The following is a 6,000-nucleotide window of genomic DNA, read 5'->3' as shown; positions in this document are numbered from 1 at the left end:
CTAAAACCAATCTGCAAAACATCCTTACCGATAACAAATTGAATGGTTCAAACTTCACCGACTGGTTTCGTAACCTCAAAATTGTTTTGAAGTTCGAGAAAATTGGGTATGTACTTGATACATCGATACCCCCTGTCCCTGAAGATGATGCTCCCATCGAGGAAATTGATGCTTATCAGAAGCACAAGGCTGATGATGATCATGCCGCTTGCATCATACTTGCATCGATGACGTCGGAATTACAAAGGCAACATGAGGAGATGAATGCCTATTCCATCATCATGCACCTAAAGGAATTGTTTGGGAAACAAACCAGGTGCGAACGCTACGAGATATCAAAATTGTTATATCATTGCAGGATGCAAGAGGGCACATCTGTCATGACACATTGTGTCAAGATGATAGGCTATATTACCAAACTTTCTAGTATTGGATTTGTGATGGACAACGAATTAGGTACCGACTTGGTTCTTCAGTCCCTCCCAGAGAGTTATTCACAGTTCATCATGAACTACCAAATGAATGACTTGCAAACCTCTCTTGAAGAGCTTGCAAACATGCTCAAATCAGTTGAGCCCAATATGAAGAAAGACAAGGCCATACCGGCTCTTGTAATCGAGGGATCGAAGAAAAGAAAAGGGAACTTTCCCAATTCTAAACATCCCAAGAAAGGTAAGAAAGATGTGTCCAAGGGAAAGGAAGTTAAGAAGCCCAAAGGAGAGTGCCACTTCTGTGGTAAAGACGGACATTGGAAGAGAAACTGCAAGGAGTATCTAGCCACCCTCAAGAAGGGAAAAGGCGGTGCTTCTACGTCTGGTATGTTCTATATTGAAATAAATACGGTTTCATTGTCTGAATCTTGGGTACTTGATACCGGATGTGGATCTCATATTTGTACAAATATGCAGGAGCTAAAACAGACTAAGGAACTAAAGAAAGGAAGCATAAACTTGCGAGTGGGAAATGGAGCAAGAGTTGCCGCCCTCGCAATTGGAGATTATGTTTTACTTTTGCCCTCTGGGTTTGTAATAGAATTAAGGAATTGTTTATACGTTCCTGAGATGTCTCGTAACATTATTTCTATTAGCCGTCTCGTTGACGACGGTTTTCATTTTTCAATAAAGAACAATAGTTGCAATTTTTTATAAAGATTCGATCTTTTATTTTTCAGGAATATCACAAAATGGGATTTATGTGTTAGATGATAAAACTCATGTTTTTGCAATTGATACCAAAAGACATAAGCTAGATAATTCAACTTACTTGTGGCACTGTCGTTTAGGCCATATAAACAAGAGACGCATGCTAAAGCTACATTCAGATGGGCTTATAGATCCAATCGATTCTGAATCATTGGAAACATGCGAATCATGTTTAAAAGGTAAAATGACAAAGACACCCTTTAGCAATAAAGGTGAGCGTGTATCAGACACTCTAGGACTCATTCATTCAGATGTATGTGGTCCTATGTCAGTCCAAGCAAGAGGAGGATTCAGATACTTCATTAGCTTCATAGATGACCATACTCGCTATGGTTATATCTACTTGTTGAGGCACAAATCAGAAGCTTTTGACAAGTTCAAATGCTTCAAGAATGAAGTGGAAAATCAATTAGGAAAGAAAATAAAAACACTTCGATCTGATCGAGGTGGCGAATATCTTTCTGATGATTTTCTGAATTATCTAACTGAATGTGGGATATGCTCACAATGGACACCTCCCTATACGCCACAACACAATGGTGTATCCGAGAGGAGAAACCGTACCCTATTAGATATGGTACGATCCATGATGAGCATGGCCTTACTTCCAAAGACGTTCTGGGGCTATGCCTTAGAAACTGCCCTTTTCACCCTAAATCGAGTACCGACTAAATCCGCTAGTTCCACGCCATATGAATTGTTCGTTGGTAGGAAACCCGTGTTCTCTTTCATGAGAGTATGGGGTTGTTCAGCATATGTCAAACGCGTTGCGTCCGACAAATTAGATTTTAAATCTGATAAATGTTTCTTCATTGGATACCCTAAGGAAACTATGGGATATTACTTCTATCATCCAAATGATCAGAAAGTGATCGTATCCAAACACGCAACCTTCTTAGAGAAAGAGTTTTTCGAAGAAACACAAAAGGGAAGCGTGATTAAACTCGATGAAGTTTAAGAGGAAGAAACACCGACTGAAACAACGGAGGCGGTCGAGGTACCCGAAGAAGTCCCATTAGATGAGACTCCAGTGGCACCTATTCGTAGATCACGAAGAGTTCGTGAACTCCCAGTTAGATATGGTTTTCTAGTGGGAGATGATGACGAGGTTCCCGTATTAGACGACGAACCCGAAAACTACGAAGAGGATCTTACTAGTCCAGATTCTAAAGCATGGCTTGAGGCCATGGATTCTGAAATGGATTCCATGTACACTAACCAAGTTTGGACTTTGGTTGATCCACCCGAAGGGATAAAACCCATTGGGTGCAGATGGATCTTCAAAAAGAAGACTGACATGGATGGAAAGGTTAGCACCTACAAGGCTAGGTTGGTAGCGAAAGGATATCGTCAAAAACAAGGTGTTGATTATGACGAAACCTTCTCTCCCGTTGCTATGTCCAAATCAATCATAATCATGCTTGCAATTGCAGCTCATTTTGATTATGAGATTTGGCAAATGGATGTGAAAACAGCTTTCCTAAACGGAAACCTGCTTGAGGATGTATACATGATGCAACCTGAAGGTTTCATATCAAAGGATGCAAATAAAGTTTGCAAACTTCAGAGATCCATTTATGGACTCAAGCAAGCATCTAGAAGTTGGAACAAGCGTTTTGACGAAACCATAAAACAATTTGGTTTCGAACAAAATTGCGAAGAAGCTTGCATTTACAAGAAAGCAAGTGGGAGCTCTATAGCATTTCTCATACTATATGTGGACGATATACTGTTAATGGGAAATGACATTGCTCTATTACAGTCAGTGAAAGTATGGTTATCCGGTAACTTCTCAATGAAAGACCTCGATGAAGCAGCCTATATACTTGGTATAAAGATCTACAGGGATAGATCACGTAGACTGCTTGGTCTTTCACAGGCTACATACATTGAAAAGGTGCTAAATCGGTTTAGCATGCTTGAATCGAAACGAGGTAACTTACCCATGGTACATGGAGTAAAGTTAAACAATCATCAATGTCCTAAAACTGATGATGACAAACGACGCATGGCTGTAGTCCCGTACGCTAGTGCGATCGGTTCGATTATGTATGCTATGCTATGCACTAGACCCGATGTAGCGTTCGCGTTATCTGTAACGAGTCGTTACCAAGGGAATCCGGGAGACGAGCATTGGATTGCCGTCAAGAACATTCTTAAGTACTTGAGAAGAACTAAAGATATGTTTCTAGTGTACGGAGAAGGAGATCTGAAAATACAAGGATTTTCAGACGTTAGTCATCTCAGAAAGTACATGATCGTCATTTAACTTCTACAGAGGACAACGTTGCAGATCCGTTGACAAAGCCTTTAACCCAGAAAGTACATGATCGTCATTTAACTTCTACTGGGATAAGTTTTAGAAACAATTGGCTTTAGTCCAAGTGGGAGTATGTTGGGGTTTTGTGCCCTATAGTCAATTGTTGCAGGATACAAACTTATTGTAAATGAATTGTTCTTTATATCATTTGTTTTAATGAGATATATGTTTTATAACTATATAAAGGCAATCCCTTTTAAGCACTAAATAAAGTCTAATAAAAGGAAATCCGTAAGTTTGTTTAAAGTGATTATAAAGTGTTCTTACAAGCATGAAGTGAGACAAAACTTTATAATAAACTAATAAACTTAAAACCACCCCAAGTCAAGTGATATGTTTAGGATTGATATATCACTGTTGAGACTTGTATGTAATAATGTCTTCTGTCCGACAGAAAGCTGATCTCACAAGCTTCATATATACAGATATCTGGACAGTTACATAGATCCGATGAAACGTTGTTCATTAGGATTGGGGATCCGATTTGAGATAACAGGATGGGTAGATTCATCCTTGTCAACTGTTCATCTCATTGGTATTAATAGGTATAACTAATCCTCAGACTCAAAGGAATGTTAATTGGTCATCCTGAATTACTGAATGTGAGACTTTGATCCTGTGGTCCCACGATCTTAACAGAGATGACTCTGGGGTGTGAACTGCAAAGGTTGGGTGTCACAGGAAGTAATTTCAGGGTAGTTATACATTGGATTGAGCATTTATCACTCCCAATTAATGGGAGATACATCCAAGGATCGCTTGTGGAAGACTTGACTCTAAACCCTTGCAAGGTGATAGCTTAAGAGTAGAAATACAGATTTCACTTAACCTATCTTTTTGAGTTGACTCGGCCAATAACAAGTAAAACGAACGTCTCGCTATATGTGACTTGACATTACCCATAGTCATAAGATTCAGTTCAAGGATGTAGTTGATAAAGGATCGTATTATACCGTAACTAATACGGAAGGGTTAACGACAGAATCAACCTGTCTTCTTAACGGACTCTGGGGGAATGATTACAGACTTGCCAATAACATACTCTGTACATCATTCCGTTATGCAAGGGATTAAATATAATTCTTGAAGAAATTAATTTAATAGGTTGCATACGACCAGAAGTAGTAAGGACCTAATGGATCACACATAAGACTTGGAACCAAAAGAGAGATGGATATGATTAATAGATGGAAGCCCAATTGAGCCCAATAAGGCCCAAATACAAGGAGGGGGCCGAAATTTGTATGTATTAGTAAGGGATTGATTTTATTCCATTAATCCTAATTTGATTAGGATTATGAATTAAATTAATTAAGAGATAATTTAATTAGGAGTTTTAATTAGATTAATATTCTCCTATTATTATCCAATTAGGTTATTTATTATTATCCTAAATATATTAGATATATAGTGAGATAATAATTAGGAATCCTTTTCCGAATTGGATTCCTATTAAGTAACCTATTCCTATCTAACTAGGGTTTAGATACAAGCTAATATATATACCCCTCCCTATATTGAATTTCGACCCAAGCCCTAAGCCTCCCCACTTGTGATTTTCGAAATTGCTTAGAGAGAGAGAGAAAAGAATTCAATTCCCCAAGTTCGTGGACAAGAATTCATACGACATTCCATCGATTGATTAATCTTATTCATCCCTCTTTCTCCTTGATCTTGTGTTGGTTAATTAGAGGCAATCTATTTTGGTTGCATCTCATAAGGGTTGATTTCATCTTAGCCTCACCGTATTAAACTTTGTGGTTGGAATCTCGGAGAAGAATTGTGGGCGCTTCTTTAACAACGGTAGATTGTTCATCGAAAGGTATTCCTTCTTATCCATCTTTATATGAAATAACGATTAACGGATTCTATGGTTAAAAGGAAATAGGCTAAAATTTTATATTTCCGCTGCTTTACCTTAGCCCTAATTTCCTTCAGTTTAATGAGTGCTAGTCACTCTTATTTATACACATCAAGCTGGGGGTGAAATTGTAATTCCACAAGGTGCAAGCATGGAGGAGCATGATTTTGTGCAGAATTCCCATAATATGCCTTGCGTAGGGTGTGGAACGCCCCGCGTGTTTGCCCATTCCGTCAGAAATCTCCTGCATGTGGACCAATTCCAGATCTTGTTGTCTCAAACACGCCCCGCGTAGACTTGGATGCACCTCGCGTGTTTGAGTTTCTGAGATTTTATTGCTTGAATTAGGTCTTTTACGCCGCGCGTAGCTGAAGCACGCCCCGCGTAAATGAGTCTCTGAACTTTTTGTATTGAGGAACTTCCTTACACGCCCCGCGTGTAAGGTGGTACGTCCCGCGTATGGATAGGTGACTCAGGGAGACCGTGCAGCCTGACTTTCAAGATTAGGCTAATCATTTCTGACACATGTTCCACGCCTCGCGTATGGTGGTACACGCCGCGCGTATTGATGACTAGATCCCACGTGGTGCTTATGGATAAGTCAATTATTTCTGATC

This window comes from Euphorbia lathyris, chromosome 3, assembly GCF_963576675.1.
Source record: "Euphorbia lathyris chromosome 3, ddEupLath1.1, whole genome shotgun sequence".
NCBI lineage: Eukaryota > Viridiplantae > Streptophyta > Magnoliopsida > Malpighiales > Euphorbiaceae > Euphorbia > Euphorbia lathyris.
The sequence above is the reverse complement of the archived record's forward strand: the minus strand, read 5'-3'. Positions refer to the sequence as shown.